Below are 20,647 nucleotides of genomic sequence, written 5' to 3' on the forward strand. Positions count from 1 at the left end.
AATAATGCAGCTCAATAACATATTCTCCCAGTCAGCGGGCAACTAAAAATATGCATCCTGTTCACAAACAATATATACTCCAGGAATCTTCATCCCATCTCCTTGCAAAATCTGCGATTCCCATATGTTTGAATGGATGCTCACAGCTACTTATTCCCACAGGACGTGTTCTACTGTGAGTTCCACTGTGGGTTCTTCTTTTAAATACACACATTTCAGTTTCTTCTGTCTAATTTTAATTTTGGATTAATAATTTTTTTTTAACTCATCTTCTTTCTTCCAAACATATTTCAAAACATCTTTCTGCCTATTTTTACTATGTGTAATGTTTTGTTTTCTTCTAATGTCATGATATACACCTTCTCTAATGGTCTCATTAAACATGTCAAATTATTTTCGTAAGCTTTAACACTCTCTATTGAATAATAAGGATTAAATTAACACTAAGCTGTGTCCATGTCCATTGCTTGTGGATGTAAATACATACTCTTTGTGTCCATTGCATGTTCGTACTCTTAAAACAATCTGTAAAAATCATTTGTGGAATAGTCTTCTGCATTGTAATTCAACAATGAAACTTTTAATTTAATCTCTTCTGTAGTGTACGAAGCTGTCTCGGGTATGGATGCTAATCTGATTTCCAGATCTGGCGTGAAATAATACCCTACCAATACAATACTGATTATTACTAAAACTGCTAATAAGAATAAAATACCCATAATAATCTTACATCTATTTCTACTTGAGCAACACATCTTTAGTCTGATTGGTTTATGCAAAACAGCAATAATTCAGCAACTCGGCTTAGAATACTTTGAGCAATGTCTTCTGCAACGTAATCTCTCACACAGCAATCTTCGTATAGCCATCCTCAAGGCTACTCTGTCCTCTTCCAAAATGTTATGCCTGCTTCTTCTTCAGCAAGCTTGGCCCTAGGGGACCCTTCTTAAAACAAAAAAGGTATTTAGTCTGTTTATTAAGTCATTTTCTTAGAAAAAAGTCTCTTAATGTTTTCTCCTTTCTTTTTAGAACAAATGTCTCACTGTAATTGCTTTTGTTGTCTCTACAAATCCTTCCAGATAACTTTTTTTACACCCTCTTGATTCTGATGTCATGGGGGTTCATACAATTCTGAGTTCAAGTCTCTCAAATCTGAAATTGTTTTCAGAAGAAGTCATGAAACATCTCTGAAACAACAATTGTCAAGAAACATGGATGACACTAAAGTCATGCTTACCATCTGTAAATATAGTCCTTCTCAGTTGGGCCGTTACTTTGCAAGTTCAGGTCAGGTAAGGCAATTCTGCAACTTGTGCGAAGGTGACATTTTTAAGCCATGAAGCTTCTACTACTTCTTGGATTGTACAGACAACATAAGATGCTCTCAGAATACCATCATTATTTCTCAGACACAAGCTGTCAACAAATAATATATAATCTGGCTCAAACAGGGGTTCTGGCTCAAACAGGGGTTCTTCTTTTACATCGGGTCTTGTCTTGGTGCACAAATCTGTGACATCTAGACAATCATGTTCAATATCATCATCAACTTCTCTTATTGGCATTAATGTTGAAGGATTAAGAATCTGACAGGACTTTATTAACACATTCTCTTTAGAAAGCAGCTGCTGCTCATACTTGGTTCGAAGAGTATGGGTCATGTATTGGGTTTTGTACTTTGTCAACAAGATCTCGACTAAGTGAGGAACCATAACAGTCAAAGGATGTCCTATAATTATGCTCCAGCAGCTCCCTAGACTATTTCCCACTGCTGCAACCACTTTAAGGCAACCAGACAGTCCTGCAACTACAGGATCAAGCGTGAAGGAAAAGTATTCCCACAGGTCTCCGGGAGTCTCCCTGCAACTGAGTAAGCACTGAAAGAGCACAGCCCTCCCTCTCACTGCAAAATAATGTAAACCTCTTACTGCAATCAAGTAGTCCTAGTAAGTATCCATTGTCCCATTGAAGTGGATCAGGCACATCTTTGTGTGTCAGCTTCAGCAAAAACCTAGCCATTATGGAAAAGTTTGGTATCCACTGTCTACATTACAAAACATTCTGACTTCTCTCTGCATTCTAGGTGGGCTCATCTGTAAAATTACACCCACTCTATCTGATGACACCTTTCTTGTTCCATTCTCAATAATGTGTCTAAAGTACTGAACCTCTTTCAGATAATACCACAGCTTGTCAGGTGACACTTTATGTCCGTTTTCAGATAAATGGTTCAGACGGACAATAGTGTTGTGTTTACATGGCTCTCTGATGCCACAAGTAGGCCATTATTATATTGCACTAGAACAGATCATTTGCAATGCTTCCAGATACTTTTTCAAGATCTGGTTGAAATGGATGGGCTCTCTGTATACCCTTAAGGGACTCAGCACCATGACAAAACTCTTTCTGAACACAAGGGAGAACAGATACTGGCTGTCCTCATGCACTGGAACAGAAAAGAAACCTGACAAAGGTCCACAACATGAACCATTCTGCTGTGCAGGGAACCTGAAATATTATGGTAGCTGGAGTTGATACCACAGGACAACATGGTACAACAATATCATTAATATTTCGGATGTCCTGCATAATCTGATATTTACCATTAAGTGTCTGTGTACCCATGATTGGAGAGTTGCAAGGACTTCCCATTACCTCTTTGAGTATCCCTTTCTTCAACATGTTCTAATTTATGGTAGTTGTTCCTGCTATGGTTTCCGGAGTCAAATTACAAGGTAGTGTCCTTGAATACACATCATTTGGATTACTGTTATGTTTATATATTCTATACCTTTAATTAAACCAATGTCTTTCACAGTGGAATCCCACACTTCTGGGTTTACTGTTTCTTACAACCTAGGAGGCAGTTCTTTCACTGTCCTCACTGGAAATAATCCTACAGCTGTCCCTTGTTGTGCCATCTTAAGCTCTACATCCACATCATGGGTGTGAAATTCAACCCAATTTGCTGATTAATAATTGTGCAATCCAGCTTGCACAATAGATCCCTACTTAGCAGATTTACAGGATTCGAGTCACAAACTACAAACAAAGGATCCTATTTTTACAGGGACTCTTTCTAAAACTTGATTGGTTGTTTGTTTATTGGAAACTTTACCAACTTATATCTTACCCGAGAGTGGTTGGTCTTGAACTTCCACTGTTATAACAGTGGATCTGGTGACAAGTGGTGGCCATTTACCTCACCTTTTACAAATGGTCCACTTTGGTCAACCTCCAAGACTCCACCAAGCATGCAATCTTCCTTCCCCCTCAGGCACCATCATTGGGAATTATCTGAGCCACAACTGTCATTGTCTAACATTGGGAATTGCTGAAATGTGTTCTGATTCTGAAATGGATGTGAATTTGCCTAATTTCTGTTCTTAACCCAAAAACAAACTGTGACACTAAAAACACGTCACATCAAAACACTTTATTCGGTTTTTCGAGTATAAAAACCATAAAAGCAACAATACCACAATTAATATAATACACAGTTAAAACATGATCTGTAGTCATGAACGCAATCCATTATAAAAAAAACATTCCATTTAAAAAGGGTATAAAGTATAAATGAACAGCCATTGGGGAACAATTAAGGTGGTATCAGTAAATTATAGAGCAGTTAGTTATCCCTGCAGTTTCTGGATTTTAGGGCTGATTTTAAAAAACAATCAAGAATAACGTGCTTTCGGGTTTCAACATTTGCAAATAGCAAAGGGCTGGGCGAACTTGGATAAAATTCAGTTTTTTTAAAAGGAGCTTTAAAAAGAACCTCCGGGGTACATCATAGAAGGAACAAACAAATAGGAAGTGCACCAGGTCCTGCGGAGACACATTGTCGCAGCCGCAGGACGGTAACACTTGTCCTCTATGAGAGGCCCTCAGAACAGCTAATAAAAGGTGGAAATATTCCAGCCGAAACCTTGTTAACAAGAACCGCTCGTGTCCTGATATGGACCATGATAGATAGGGCTCCAGTGAATTTGTGGTTTTAAGCATCACGTAATTGCGAACGCTGGGTTTTACCATTCCCACCCCTTCCTGATTGAGTTTTTTCATTAGTGTGAAGGATTTTTTCACAAACTCCACATCTGCGATAACAATCGAGTCTGGATTTAAAAAGAGGTCCGGGCGACCAAGTGCAAAAAAACAGCCTTTTAAGTATTTAAGCCATGGAAAATTAAGCATGTGGTCCAGGGACAATACTTCTTTTAATAGCTGGTGGTTTAGGACCAGATCTTTGTTTAACCAGCACTTTAGCCAAAATACTAAAGGCCGTAGTGCTATAATATCACCAAGATAGGGTATACCAGTTTCCCCATGAACTATTAGGTTAGAGGTTCCTTCTGGTACCCCCAAGAGCTGTTTTAAAAAATTGTTCTCAACCACCCGATGCCCTTGGCTGCCACATACCCCCAAAGTTTGCTACCATAACTTCCTAGTGCAACGCTTTTTGGCTGATAAATCTTTAATAATGCAGCAATAGGTCGCTTACCCATTTTTTTCGCAATGTTAAATATAGCAGTATTTGCCTGGATTATCTCCACTCTTTTCCTTTGCAACAATGGACCCCATTTTAACTGGTCGTCGAATAAAACTGCCAGGTAAGACAATGTTGCAGTCATGGGAACCTTCTCTGTGTTTACCGCAAATGGATACAGTTTCTTGGTGCGCAGCCCCACCTGCATGATGTAAGATTTGGTGTTGTTAATGGCTAAGTCACGAGCGGCCATGAAATTACAGAATGCATTCAATAGAGACTGCAAACCTCTGGCGGTTCTAGCCAGGAGGACGGCATCGTCTGCGTATAGCAGAATGGGCAAACCCTTGCACCCAACATAAGGGAAGTCAACTCCAGTATTGACCAGGCACTCATCCAGCTCGTTGATATATAAATTAAAAAGAAAGGGGGCCAAAATACAGCCCTGCCTTATGCCCCTATGTACGCTAAAATCCCTGGATACCCTAAGGTCCTGCGAGAATCTAACATTGGCCCTTGTGTCCCTGTGCAGCTCCCTCAGAAAGTTAACCAAGGTGGTCTCCACCCCCTTGGCGTCCATGGACCCCCACAATTTCCCCGGTTGACACAGTCAAACACGGAGGAAGGTCCATGAACGCCATGTAGATGGTGCCCTGGCAGGCTATGGTATACTTCCTGAGGACCATGTACAAATTAAGGCATTGAGCCAGTGAAGAGTGACCTGGCCGAAATCCATATTGGATTTTGGAGATAACCCTGTTTTCATCGGCCCAAGATGTCAGTCTATTCAGAATAACTCCCCCCACAACCTTGACTACAGACTCGATGAGGGAAATCGGTCTGTAGCAGGTGGTACTATTATGGTCTCCCTTCTTAAACACTGGCACAATTTTAGAGGTTCCCCATGACCTTGGGCATCCAGACTCTGCCGCTGCATTAAGCACGGCTGTGAGAACCGGCGCCCATAAAGACCCTTTAGATTTAAAAAGATCCGGGGGCATGCCATCTGGTCCCGGCACTTTGTTACTTGTCAGCCCTAAAATACCTCTCTCAACCTCTTTCATGGTAAAATGGGGTAAAGTTATACCTTGCCCACCGCCAGATAATTCTAACTGAGATGTATTGACACTAAAAACACGTATCACTAGGATCAGGCTACTCCCTTCCACTCTGCTGTTGAAACACCTGAAGTAAACACTCACAATAGTCATGTGCAGATTCCTTTGACTTTTGTGAGGCTCTCTTAATCTTTACCCAGTCTAAATCAATTGGTATAACCTTACCCTTTAAAAATATAATCACTGCTTCATGCTTCAGGTTAAACTGAGGTAAATCAGAGCTCATGATTCTTGGCAGTAGTCTTATTCCCTTACCGAATCTGAACTGGCCTAGATGTCCAGACTCCACTCCCATTCCAAAAATAGCCATAAAGAGTCTAAGGGCCCGATTCACAGAATGAACTTAAGACTCAATCCTAAACTTACTACTATTTTGGTATTCACAGAATGCACTTACTACTTTTGGCATTCACAGAATGAACTTACTACTTTTGGTATTCACAGAAGTTAGGATTTTGTCTTAAGTCTGTCTTAAGTCTGTATTAAGTCTGTCTTAAGTCTGTCTTAAGTTTGTCTTAAGACAAACTTAAGACAAAATCCTAACTTCTGTGAATACCAAAAGTAGTAAGTTCATTCTGTGAATGCCAAAAGTAGTAAGTGCATTCTGTGAATACCAAAATAGTAGTAAGTTTAGGATTGAGTCTTAAGTTCATTCTGTGAATCGGGCCCTAAGTATGTGGCTGGGCAAATCCCTGACTTTCCACATTCAGGCAGTAAAGCTTGCTGCCATATGTTATGGTCTACTGAGAATGCTCTGAAAACTTCTCCCCTCCCCCAGCAACTTCAAGGAGGTTATTGGCCCAGGCCATTCTCTCCTGCGTGGATTACGGCAACTCTCTCTACTTGGGAGCCCCAAAAGCCACAATAAGAAATCTAAAGGTGATACAGAATTCTGCCGCTTAAATTCTGTTTTACCTACCTCAACATCAGTCAACCCGACAAGTCCTCACCTCCCTTCAAGGATAACATTTAAATATCTCTGTATGACCCTTAGGGCACTGCTTGATAAAGGGCCTTCGATCTCCTGCATTTTGCTATCTCCTTATCTCCCTGGGAGAATTTTTTGATCCTCCATGGCCCTTCTGGTCACAGCATCAGAATATATCCCATTAAATTCCTCAAATGGGTCTGTGCCGCACTATCAGCACTAAAATGCCTAAGGGAAGCTATGCGTTTCACAAGTTCTTTATAGAATAGAATAATATATTTCTCCATAACCTTAGGAGATGTTGCATGAGTATGTTTATGTTTTGTTGGCTCTTCTCATGGACACTGCACTGGAACCTTACATACCGCCCACAAATTATTTGGAGCCACATTTATTTATTTATTTATTTAAAGGGTTTTATACAGCATGACCAGGATCACATAAGGGTAACAGAGCACTTTACATCTTGGCAGTTCAGCGGGAACACCCGGTGGTAAACATAACACAATCAGAAAAAAAAGCATAACAAATCATGATAAACATAGTAAAGGGAACAAAAGAAAGCCAATGCATCTTAAGGTGAATGGAAGCTAGCCGAAAAATGTCTACATCAGTAACTCTTTGACTTCCTTTTTGAAGGAAGCTGTGGAGTTATTAAGTCTTATTTCAGGTCGCAAGGTGTTCCACATTCTTAGAGCAATACCCAAAAGCGCTCGATTGTAAGTTTTCTTTTAATTAAATTTCGGTGGCTTGAGCAGTAAGGTGCTAGAGCCTCTAGAGGAGTGAGAGCCCACAGTAAGATCAAGTTTTTGTGCAAGATAAATTGTGATGTTGAAGTGAAAAGCTTGATGCATCATGCAGGCAATTTTCAGATTAATCCTTGCTTAAAACGGGAGCCATTTAAGAGATTTAAACTCAGGCGTGGTGTCATGATAGTGTTTGGAGCCTGTAATGAGCCTTGTAGCGGAGTTGAAAGAGGCCCTAAGTGGCGCAGTCTTTGCTCTAGGAAGGCCGCAGAGGGTAGCACTACCATAATCCAATTTAGAAATCACTAGGGCTTGCACTAAATTTTTGACTTCGTTTAGGGGTAGGAACGGTTTTATTTTCCTCAAGACTCTCGGTTGGAGGTTTGACCCTTTAGAGAGAACACTGATATGCTTTTGCATGTTTAGATCTTTGTCTAGCATTATTCCCAGCGAGCTCGCAGAATTAATGATGCTTGAAGTGCAGCCGAGAGCTGTGAGTTGATGAATTCATTCTTCGTTGTCAGGGGAGTGATTGGCTGGGGGCGATAAGGAGAAATTCTGTTTTGAGGCGTTTAGATTCAAGTGATCGAGTAAACCAGCTTTGTGTTTCCTGAGGAGTTGAGGGACCTTATGTCCTCCGGGGAGGAAACTTTCAGGTACAATTGGGTATCATCAGCATACATGTGGTAATGAATGTTGGACAATTTAAAGAATTCAGTTAGAGGCTCCATGAACAAGTTAAAAAGGGTGGGTGAGAGCGTGGACCCCTGTGGTACCCCAAGTGTGAGCGGAGCGGGATTTGACAGGGCTTGATTAACCTTAAGTCTTTGTGTTCTGTTGTGAAGGAATGAGGAGAACCAATTTAGCACAGTCCCTGATAGCCCCAACCTGTGCTCTAGTAGCTTAAGAAGGATCTCATGTTTAAGCGTATCGGAAGCTGACAATAGGTCAAGGAGGATCAGAAGGCATGAATCATTTGAGTCTAGCATTCGTAGAGCATCATCAATAATGTGAGTGAGAGCAGATTCTGTGATATGCCCCTGACGGAAGCCTGATTGGAAATGGTCCAGCAAGTGGAATTCTTCAATGTGGCTACATAGCTGGGTGTGGACGCATTTCACCAGGGTAGGAATGTTGGAGATTGGGCGGTAATTGTGAGGGTTAGTGTGGTCAGCCATTGTTTTTTAATGATGGGGGTGACCTGCCCTGATTTAAGGCAATCTGGAATCGTACCTTGAAGCAGAGAGGCATTAATTATCCTTGTCCAAAGAGGGAGTAAGGAATGTCTGATTTCCTTAAAGAGGTTCGATGGCAAGGGATCGCTGAAATGGTTGGATGGCCTCAGAGAGGCCAGAGTTTTGCAAATGGTGTTTTCGTTCAAGGGTTGGAAAATGCTCCAAGCAGCATTGTTTTTGGGGGGTGAACCCGAATGATGGGGGGCCTCACCAATCCTGAGGTAGGGTATAAGACAGGAAGGTTCTCCAAAGCTACCCTTGGTTCCAGTTAAATCTTTGTTTTCTTCTCCAGGTAGTAGGCGGCAATATCCTCACAGTTTGGCTGCACACATCTATCCATTGGTTGAGGATTGGGTTGGCTGTTAGATTGAAGCTGGATGAGTTCAAACAATTTCTTTGGCCGGTTCTTTGCTTGCTCCAATTGCTTTCTGAAATAACTGGCTTTAGAGCATCTGATGCTTTTGTATTGATTTCTCAGTGATCTCAGCTGAGTGAGGTGGTCAAGGGATGGAGAGGATCTTCATAAATGTTTCGCCAGTCTAAGATTCATTCTTTCAGTATTTAATCTACCATTAAACCAGAGTTTGGAGATTTTGGAAGGCATTCTTTTTAGCTCTAGGGCTGCCATTGATCTGAGATGTTAGCCATGGAGCTATTGAAATGATCTATGAGGTCTCTGACATCAGACATATCCAGGGGTGGGGGCAGGCTGTTGTTGATTCATGAAGTCTGATCATATGGGTTAATATTTCTAAGACTTCTATGGCGGTGTCTAGGTTTCTTTCGTTGAGATTTATTAAGTCTCACCCATTCTGAGATGAGTAATGAGATTCAGTAGTGGTCTGTCCAGTCACATGGGGTGTTAGCTTTAAGTTGGATTTAGCTTATCTTACCAATGACCAGATTTAAGGTCGCTCCCTTAATGTGGGTAGGGCTAGCGCAGATTTGAGTGAGGTTTAGGTCAGATAGGAAAGATTTGAGGCTGACTGACGAGTCATTGTTATCATTCCAATGGAGGTTAAAGTCTCCGAGGAAGATCTGGGTGTCATGGCAGACCATATTCGATGAGATTATTTCCATGACTTGCTCTGGGAAGGGGAGATTGTCTTGTGGAGGGTGGTAAAGCACTTGGAATTTACAGGCTTGCCTGTTGTTGCATAATACTTCGAAGCACAGGTATTCGCATGATGGCATGGTATCAGCATGCAGTTGTCTAACTGATAGATTATTACGATGTATACAAGGGATGCCTCCCCCTTGTCCACCGGATCTGTCAAGCCTCTTGATGTTGGCACTAGTATGTCAATAATGCGTGCAGAGGAGTTGTTGAGCCAGGGTTCAGTCAACACCAGAATACCTGGATCATGAGCCAGGATGAGGGCGCGATGTCAACAGCATGTCGTAATGCAGACCTGCAAATGAGAAGCATGCCTTTGAGCTGTGATTTGGGATCAGCTGTGTGAGAAGTAGTGGTGGGTCCAAGTGTATGGTTGTTCTTATTTAAGGATCTTATGTTATCCGATGGCTCTCTAAACGGGTCAGAGTGGATTGCTTAAATTTGGCAGAGATTCGATGTGTTAGCAGTATGAGATGGGTCATAAGAGAGAGTCTCTGTGTTAACAGCATAAGATGTACCATAAGAGAGAAAAAGGGAGATGATAGCCTTCTCTTGAAGTTGTTCTATGACTCTGTAAGGCCTGGAGGGGGGAGGTTTCCCATCTGTGGTGTGTTCGGTCACTAGTGAGAGGGTCACGATGGGTGAGGGATGCACTAAGGGCCTGGGCGAGGATCAGAGGCAAGAGTGTAGTTGAGGTACCCAGACTTCAAGGGTTCACTAAATTTCTGGTTCATGTGCCCGGTTTACTTGGACCATTGACTGACCAATTCATGGCTTCCGAAAATATCGGAATTACTAGGGAGGTTTGATACAATCCGCTGTGTGAATAAATGTCTGCTGACTCAATTCTTGATATTTTTCCATTTATCATCTTGAAAACCAGGCTCCATAAATGTAAGGGATGTATTTTAGTTCAATGATATTGGTTTTTAAATTATTTTTTATACTGAGTCATGTAGACACTGCGATTTCATCTAAAGAGAAAAAAATAATTCATAACGGTGTCAGGCATTATAATTTTTCCCAAAAGCAAACAGTGTTTTGTTTGTTTGGTCAAGCCTCTTTCAGGTGGGCAAAGCAGAGAATTGACTGAAGTGGTTATGAAATTCTTTCTGGTGGGGAATGTGCGTGTGAGTTCTGACCTATTCACATTGCTTCTCGAAACGTGGTTAGAGATCAATGCAATCAACTAGAAAATGGAGAGAGAAAATTCCCGTTTTGTAAAAATAAAAAAATAAAAATGTAATTAAAATATTTGCACGCATCGATACGCTGTGTGAGTTCTTTCTGGCGGAAGGGGAAATGGGGAGCAACGGAAAGCTCAATTTTCATCCAAAGGTAAAGCTAGAAAATCCATTTAACTCGGTGCCTTCTTCATCTTCGTATCAGTTAAGAGAGCAGCGCTCCAGCTGGTACTAAGGCATTGGAAGTAAAGAAATGGGAACCCATTTTACACCTTTAAATCAAAAGTAAGCGTGGCAGAAAAGAACAGTAGTATCGTAATTTACTGAATTCATGTATGTTATTATTTTATTTCAGATGTATTGTAAGTGCGTTATTGCACCTGAAGCCTTCAGAGCGCTTTGAAACACTGTGCATATACAAATGTATAAAACGAGAGCATGAATACCTTTCACACTGACAAATAAATATATACTTATATGTATCATAGCGAGGACTGGCATTTGTTTTTACTTTAAAATTCTTTACCGAATGCTCATAGGCATTTGAAACAGTTTGATGCTGGTAATTTCCAATAACAGATAAGACAGAGAAAATGATACTGTAATGTTTTATACTACGTTGTTTCACCAAGGGCAGCTTATGCAGTGAGTGTACTCCAGTGTGGCACACCCCAACTGCCTTTGGCATGTGTTCCTGCTGAGCCATGCAATAACAGTGTACAGAATTGACAGTTTGCCTTCTAGCATAAACACACTGACCTCTGCATAAGAATGAGTGTCTCTGGGTAAACACGGGCTGCCTAATTTAATTTGAGAAAACAAATACAAACGAGTTTTAAAGGAGATTTGGAATAATTAGTCACAGTGAATTTTGGTCTCATGGCTATAGCTCATGACCATATGTAAGCAGTGTCTCACACTTGAATGTTTTTTCTAATGCAGTTTTATTGTTAATTGGGATAAGAGATGCGAGAGAGAGCCCAACCTCGGCACATCTGCAGGAGTGTGCCTCGAAATCTTGGCTTAGGTAGTGCCGCAGGCTACAACAAAAAGGAGTGTTTTCAGTGTCTTCCTAAATGGGAAGAGGACGGGTTAATCGCGAAGACTAGAGGGTAGCTTGTTCCAGAGTTGAGGGATCATTGTGGAACAGGCTTTGCCCCCTTTGGAGAAAGTATTAAAACGGGGGCAAGCCAGCAGGCCGGCATCCGAGGAGCAGAGGGACCGCCCTGGCACATGGCTTACCAGTCGGTCCCTGATGTAGTCTGGGGTCTGGCCGTGGATAGCTTTGTGGGCTATACATAGCCCCTTGAACCTGGTTCTCTGCCTGACCGGGAGCCAGCGCAGCTGCTGCAGTAGGGGAGTGTGCGCCCGCCTTGGATGTCTGAAAATCAATCTGGCTGCATCTTTCATGATTACCTGGAGTTTCATTAGCAGCTTCTCCGGGAGGCCAATAAACAGGAATTACCATAGTCTAGTCGTGACATGATCATTGCCAACACTACCATCCAAATGCCATAAATGAGAGGAGGGGGGCGAGTCATCGTAGCTGTCTTAGCAGGCCCACACATGTTCCCACCACGGAAGATACCTGGTGCGCCATGGAGAGCTTGGCATCGATTTTTATGCCAAGGCTCTTTACTACTTGGGCTGGTTTGGGAATAGGGCCAAGCTCTTGTGGCCAGAAGAGATCGCACCAAATATTGGTGTCCGTGGTGATGGCCAGAACCTCACTTTTATTGGGGTTGATTTTGAGGGAGTTGGCAGTCATCCAGTTGACTGTGTACTTCACGATATTCTGCATCCGCCTGTGGGCTGTGGAAGAGTTGTCAGTCTGGATGATGATTTGGGTATCATCCGCATAATTGAAAACTTGGCACTCCATGCGGCTCAATGCGGCCACCAGAGACTGAAGATAGGCATTGAAGAGAAGGGGGTACCCTGCACGATAGCTCGCCGGTATCGGACATCTGGTCAGCCAGTTGGATCCGTTGGGATCGATCTAGAAGGACGAGAGCCACTGGAAAGCCGTCCCCTGGATGACTAACTCTGAGATCCATGACAGGAGTTGGCCATGATTGACTTTGTCGAATGCTGTGGATAGGTCTAGCAGGACCAGGACGCATAGCTTCCTGTTGTCGGCCATGGTCCTAAGTTCGTCCTTCATTGCCAGAATTACCAATTCTGTACTATGATGGGCCCTGAAACCTGCCTGTTTTATTTGGAGTAGCTGATTTCCCTCTATGTGATGTTAGAGGGTTCTCAGCACATGCTGTTCAAGCACCTTTGCCAGGAAAGGGAGCTGGGAGATAGGCCTAAAGTCTGTAAGATTCTTTGTATCAGCCCCTGTTTTTTTCAGCAGGGGAATGACTCTGGTTTTCTTGAAGTTGGTTGGGACCTGACTGGTTGTAAGTGACCGATTTAGCAAGCTAAGGACCTCGCTCTCTACCCCGTGTAGTGCCATTCGAAACACCCTGGGGGGACAGGGGTCCGCTGGTGGCCCGAATTGACGCGGCCCATTAAGAGGTTCAAAGAGTTGTGATTTAGCCTTGGGAAGACGGTGAGGGGCTTGCCGTATGTAAGCGGTTTGGAGTCCCACACCGGGGGACAGTGGATGACGGGAGTGTGGTAAATGTCTGTCAGGAGGTCCTAGACTTTAGTGAGAAAGTAGGACTGGAACTTGTTGCTGTCTTCTGGCCAAACAGGGGGTTTCTGTTCTGCTGACTGCCTCAGCTCTTTTAAAATCCGAAAGGTCTCTTTCTGTTTGTTGTCGGCAGCCAGGATCCTAGAATCGTAATATTTGGTTTTCCTACCCATAATGGCTTTTTTATAGGCTGTCAATGCGATTTTGTATTCAGACAGAGCCTCTGGGTCATATGCTTTACGCCATGCTCTCTCAGACTGGCTCAGGGTTTGTTTCTTCCCTCTTAAAGCCTCATTAAACTAGGGGACCCCTTTGCCTTTGTTCCTCGCTCGTTCCGTACATGCGTGGGCTACTTCATCAATGGCATTACTCCGTCTTAGTGAGACGGACTCGCTTTCCTGGTCAAGGTTGCCCTGTGCAAGCGTCATTGGGGCTGAATTACACAGAGTCCCGACAAGGTCACGTTCTTTTATTTTTCCCCATCCACGCAGCATTTTTCACTCAGGGGGAAGATTGGACACTCGACCCGTGAGTGGGAACAGGCCCCTGATTAGAAAATGGGCAGACCAGGCACAGGGACTGGTATCCATCAGGCTGGCTGACGCGTGGGTGGTTCAGACCACGTCAAGGGTGTGGCTCTTGTCATGGGTGGGGGCATTTACAAGTTGTTTGAGTTGCAAGGTGGATAATGCCTCATCCAACTGTTTGGCATAACAGTCTAAGTGAAAGTTAAAATCCCCCATTACTAAGATGCACTGATACCGGGAGCAGAGGGCGCTAACTAACTCGCTGAAGAGCTCAATGAACTTGGGGCTCATTCGAGGGGGACGGTAAACCACCAATAAGATTAGGCAAGAGGACTGGGAAAGGATCTTCGCTCCCAGCACTTCTGCTCCCTGAATGTTTTCAGTACATAGAGTCTCTATCATTAGCTGTCGATTATATAGGATCACTACCCCCTCTTAAAGTGTTTCCTGTCCTGTTGTGCCATAGGGCAGCATAATCTGGGTGTAAGGCTGCTACTATGTCCAGGGCTGAGGAGGCCTCAAGCCATGTTTCTGTCATCCCAAGGATGTCCAGAGAGCCATATTGGAGGAGGGAGAAGACCTCAAGGTTATGCTTATGTAGGGAGCGGGTGTTCATGACCGCTACCTGTAGTTCGTGTAGGCTAGCAGACCTGGTCGACCTGGGAGGGTGAGGTGGAGTACCTGTACTCCCTCCTGCAGTTTGTCTCCTTATAAAGCCTTTCGCTCTAAGGACCTCCGCTAGGTAGTGTTTTAGGGGGACATTTCAATGTGCTAAGGCCTGCAGTTCCTCGGCAGAGTACGGGGGGTGAGGAGTAAGGGTTCTGGCCCCTAGCCCCAGTCGGGCTCAGACAGGCGCAGACCGGCTTGCCTTAGGTGCGCCTTCAGCTTGCCAGCAGCGTGCCCACTGCATGCCTGCTCAGGCTGGGAGATATCTGTTGAGCTCCTCGCCCCTACCAATCAGCCCTGCTGTGCAGCAGCTCATCAGTTCTTTCACATTCCCCAAATAGTTCTTTGCAGCACCAGATCGACGTATTTGAGAAGGAATGAGGGGGTGGGATGCCTGAGATTATTCAGATGGGTGTGCTGGTGTCAAGTCAGGGTCGTGTAACTCCATCACAAATGTCACCCATAATTCTGTCTGCCTTTTTGCAAGTCCATTATATTTTATTGCACTTGTAATAAGACGGCAGGATATCCTTCACGTTTGTGACGGAGGACCCACTCCTACTATGTACTGATTGGTTTATAATCAGAAGTAACTTGGCATGACATTTTACATTGTGAGTAGTGCAGAGCCGCTGTGCTGGTTCGCTGATGGGTTTCTTGGATCTTGAACACACGGAAGATGCCACAGGTCTTTGCACGATCCAGAAATACTAAGGAACCTACAAAGTATTCCACAGTAGGAACTGGAGTGACAGGAAAGTGGAGAGATACAAAGGGTGGAAAAATACCCATCAGCCCACTCAATAGTGGAACTTCGCCATTTGGGATTTCAAGCTTGAAAAAATTGGTGTCCAAAAAGCACTTCCTCAAGTAGATATTGAGGCTAGCCTAGGACCCAATGGTTGAACCTTCAACCAGAATAAATGACAGAGTATGAGGCCGATAGGGCTTAGTTGCAGTGCTCAAAGAAATTATATAAGAATCAGTGAAGAAAAAGGAAAATGATCCAAGTGGTTTAAAAATGCCTATCCTGATGTCAAAAAGAAAACTTTATTGAGTGTGCCCATCAAGATGGTATGGTTAAAAAACAGAGTGATAATAGCAAGAAGGATGGTTTGCTAATTACCATAGATAACATCTAGAAGGATGGTTTGCTAATTACCATAGATAACATCTATGGTAATTAGCAAACCATCCTTCTTGCTATTATCACTCTGTTTTTTAACCATACCATCTTGATGGGCACACTCAATAAAGTTTTCTTTTTGACATCAGGATAGGCATTTTTAAACCACTTGGATCATTTTCCTTTTTCTTCACTGATTCTTATATAATTTCTTTGAGCACTGCAACTAAGCCCTATCGGCCTCATACTCTGTCATTTATTCTGGTTGAAGGTTCAACCATTGGGTCCTAGGCTAGCCTCAATATCTACTTGAGGAAGTGCTTTTTGGACACCAATTTTTTCAAGCTTGAAATCCCAAATGGCGAAGTTCCACTATTGAGTGGGCTGATGGGTATTTTTCCACCCTTTGTATCTCTCCACTTTCCTGTCACTCCAGTTCCTACTGTGGAATACTTTGTAGGTTCCTTAGTATTTCTGGATCGTGCAAAGACCTGTGGCATCTTCCGTGTGTTCAGTATGTTTAGTTGGGGGACAAGATGCTGGTAGGTCTATAAAATATTTCCCCTCGGGCCCTTCTCCACTCTGTAGTTTTGTGTGGGTTTCTTGGATCACCATCAAGGGTAACATGAAGACCTGTATAGTCCACATGTGGCGAGTGCGCACCGCCCCAGGACAACACTATGGAACGATCAGCACCTTTCTGTTCTTTAATGCCTTCCTCACCACTGATGTGGAAGCACTGGAATTGAGCCTTCAATGTGCCACATTCGCATTATGCAGTTTCTGTATTGGTATGTGGCCATAATATGACCTTTCATGGCGATGATGATTGATGAAGTGAGTCAGTAGCTACCTGGGCATTCCCCGAACTCCTGGACACATGTAACAAAAAAACTGTGCTCAGCCATAGTGAATGTGTAAAGGAGCCAACTGCAGATCTCCATGTGTGTCGATTTAGACTGTAGGAATACGACAGTGCTTCATGTTGAGCGAGTGCATTTGGTCATTGCTGTTGTATACCTTGTTTGTGAAACTCCGCATGTTTAAACCTCCACTCCAAAAAATCCCCCCTTCAAGTCTTCAGCAGGGGGTGTGTCTGTGTTCATAGATGTATATTTTTGCAAGTTTGAAAAGTTTTGTGTGCCATGTGTTCTAATGAGAAATTTTCTCTCTGTGTGTTTTATGATTGGAAAAAAACTATCTGGCAGCCCCATCTACTGTAGATAGAACGCCATCATGATATTGGCTAGGACTCTCCTCTATTGATTAATTAATTCATGGACTGAACCTAGAAAAAGTGTGCCCATTTTGGTCACTGATCAGCACCACTTGACATCCCTGTAATCTTGTGGCATGAATATTATGTCAAAAATATCTTCACTACAAAAATTCAGTGATAGAAAATATCAAAGGTAAGAATAGCCGGCTTTGTTTGTATGTTTGTTTGTATATAATTTCGTTTTAAGAATATCATTCTATTTAATATAGTTTCATATACTTGTAATAAATATTGTTTAAAAAAAATTATATATAATATTTAATTGTATGTGTTAGTTTTATTAGCATAATTCTTATACTTTTTATATAGTATGTAACTTTAAATGTGTAATTAATTTTTTTTTATTTGATTATCAATTTATATTGTGGTAGTGGATTGTTGGTGGGAAGTTACATTATAATGTATTGATTTTAAAACTTTATTTGTAAATAAAACATTTTATTGCGTATTCATTTTATACATTTTTAAATTCTTACTGTAACTGTTTATATTGTTAAGTATAATTCATTTTTTATAATTTACTTAGTAACTTATATTTTCGTTGTGTGTTTATAGTGGAACAGGGTGGTAAATAATTTGTTTTTTGTTTACATTTGAAACATTTTATATTCATATTTATTGAATAATTCAGTATTTATAATTGTTTATTTATTATTCATGTTAATATTTTATATGAAATATGTATTACATATCTGGTAAGTGTGTGTAAAAGTTTTGTAAAATATATTTTATATATATATATATTTTTAAAGTTCATTTGTTTTATTTAAGTGTTATTTATTTTAATTTTATTTATTTTAAAGTTTTTATAAAGCACTGGCTAAACCCGGAGGTATCAGAGCGCTTTACATGAGCATCAGATCAGTTACAGGTTACATTGTTACAAAGGTTACACAGTTATTAGAACATGGCAACATAGTTACTTGTAAGGTCAAGATAAACAATAAGCACAAATACGTAAGGGGAAAAGCAGGTAAGGGGAAAGATTCAGGGGAGGGGGGAAGGAGCTAATATTTTCTTCATCGAACAAAAAAAAACAACAATTACCCATCTTTTTTTGTAGTGATTATATAAATGATCTTTTGTTGTTTGTTTTATGGGCAAAAGGGAGGAAAGTGCATTGTATATAAAGTTATTTTAATATTTAATTTATTAAAAAAATATTTTGCTATTTTTTACTGAATCCTAGTTTATTTTATTAATACCTTTTTTTCAAATATTTTTAATGACCTTAGTATAGTAATAGTAGATACACAATATGATATTCCAGGATGCTACATCTGTATCATACAGCTTTCGCATTTCCTGAGACAATACAGAATAAATTGGTACAAGTTAAGCGTATGAGTATATTGTGTGGATTGTTTTTACCAATGGGCTATTGCCACCCCTAATGCTGGGCAGTAATTGTTAACCAATCACCAATAACAACTGTTAGGAGATCCTCACCATGTCAGTTGCGGCATAGTTGATGATGGGTGAGGAGAGGGAATCAGAAGCAGGTGAGGGGAGTTGGGGCAGTTGTACTGGTCGTGTATCTGAGGAGAGCATTGCGATTGTACTCCACGGGACTGTGCAAGCCTGTTTCCTAGTGCCTTAACCTTATGCAGTGCACTGTTATTAGTACGCACTTGCAAGGGTGGCTAGGTCCTCTGTACTTGCAGTCAATAGCAAGGCGGCAGGGATGCGTCTCATCTGTCATCGTCTGCATTGCCGCCATTGGAGTCTTCTAGGAAGCCCAACACATGGTTCCCTGGCTGCCCCCAATTGTACTTTTAAGAGTTGCACGTTCAGAACCTGGTTCATTTCTCTCCATCCCTCAGCCATGTCCCATTGTCAGGGGGTTGCTGCGCCTTCTATGACATGGCGATGACACGTTTGGCTAGAACGAGTCCTAAATCAATAAATCTGGCAGTGTGTTTATGTTCCATTGAGCATGGCTGTAGGCCTAGTAGGCATGTCCTTATGCCTTGGGCCAGATGTTTGTTTGTGAGGTCTTGTAGAATTGCACACGATGAGCGCCCAGTATCGTGTGATTAAGTTGCAGGACCATACCATGTGTATGAAGTCTGTCCCAGGCATCTGTCACTACTGACATATGTCTGCCGACCTGGGATACATTTTTGCCAAGCGGCTTGGTGTCAAATAAGTTTGATGCAAATAGTTAAACTGGGTATATCTAAAATGCGGTTTTCTTGGTACACTTTTGGCATATTTTAAAATCTTGTCCCAGTTGTTGACCTCGCTGTCCAATGCCATCCCATTTGTGTTTGAGCAGCTTGTGCACTGAAGCTGAGATCGACCCATAGAGAAGTGTTAATGCTGCTCTGCATCTACCCAAGCATCAGACCATTTGCCGGAGCAGCAAATTGATGTCCCAAAAGACTCTCCTATGAAGGAAAAGCTTCGACAATGCAAAATAGTATAGGACCCTGGGCAGCAACAACATTTTAGCGATCACTATCCTGCCCATTCGCAACAGTGGGTAGCGCACACCAGAAGGTCAGGCCATGGTCTACTAGGGACTGTTAGTATACAGCCCAAATGATCATTTTAGAACCTGGTCTTGTCCCAGTAGACCTGCACTCCTAGATTCCGAAATGTATCCCCTTCCCATGGTGTCATTGTCGCCTGCCCCGGTCGTATAGTCTGTCCAGTTGCCTAGTTCAGTGGGAACAGACCAGACTTATCCCAATTGATTGACAGTTCTGAGAGTCAGTGGAATTGTGTCAGAAGCGGCATCAGTTGCCAACTACAGGTTGCAGAGATATATGAATGTCATCCAAGTACATTGACACAAAGTGATTGGCATGGGGCAATTTAATGCCCCGGTCAGAGGCATTTGTGTGCAGTAAGTGAGCTAGAGGTTCCATCTATAGGGCAAAGAGGATGAGGGTACAGCCCTGCCTGGTCCCCCTCCTGATGGGCTAAGCACACAATACCCCTGTACCTTTGCGGACCCGCTCTGAGGGCTGCGCATATAGGAGTTTCATCTATCTTAGAATATTTTGAACCAAATCTAAATGTCCATAGCACTGGAAATAAATAGAGCCACAAAATAGTTTGATGCTTTTTTGATATCCATCGAAAGAAGGACCAGTGAGTTGCCTCGCAGCCGAGATTGGTCCTTTACATTCTGGCAGGTATAAAGCTACACTGGTCTGAGTGGACCAGAGTAGGCAGATATTGTTGTATGTGTAGTGATGGGAGTTTTCCCAGGACCTGCCAGTCAGTGGTAATAAGTGAGAGCGGATTCTACGGGTAGGAACACAGTTCCGCATGGGTAATACTACAATCAGGGCCGCTCTCAGAGACTGTGGGAAGACCCCCATCTTGAACACCTCCGTAAACATAATGAGGAGACTTGGGGCCGGACTGGTCCTATACGAAAGCTAAAACTCAGCCTTCCCTGTTTGAAGTTGTCTGATCACTGCCACAATTTCCTGCAGTGTAATGGGGTCCTCTAGGGCCAATCTCTGGGTCCGTCGGAGTCCTGGGAGGTTCAGGCCCTTCAGGTATTCAATCATCTCTGAGTTGGAGTGCTCCTGAGGGTGTAAAGCATTTTATAGTATTGTGTGAAAATGTAATTTATGT

The 20,647-nt window shown here is 42.4% G+C and overlaps 1 protein-coding gene across 5 annotated transcripts in view; it reads left to right on the top strand.

The window, feature by feature from the left end:
- Positions 1-20,647, top strand: part of SFMBT2 (Scm like with four mbt domains 2) — a 1,092,424-nt gene that overhangs the window by 350,932 nt on the left and 720,845 nt on the right. The window lies entirely within an intron of this gene.

Source organism: Lissotriton helveticus, chromosome 1_1 (assembly GCF_964261635.1).
Source record: "Lissotriton helveticus chromosome 1_1, aLisHel1.1, whole genome shotgun sequence".
Taxonomy (NCBI): domain Eukaryota; kingdom Metazoa; phylum Chordata; class Amphibia; order Caudata; family Salamandridae; genus Lissotriton; species Lissotriton helveticus.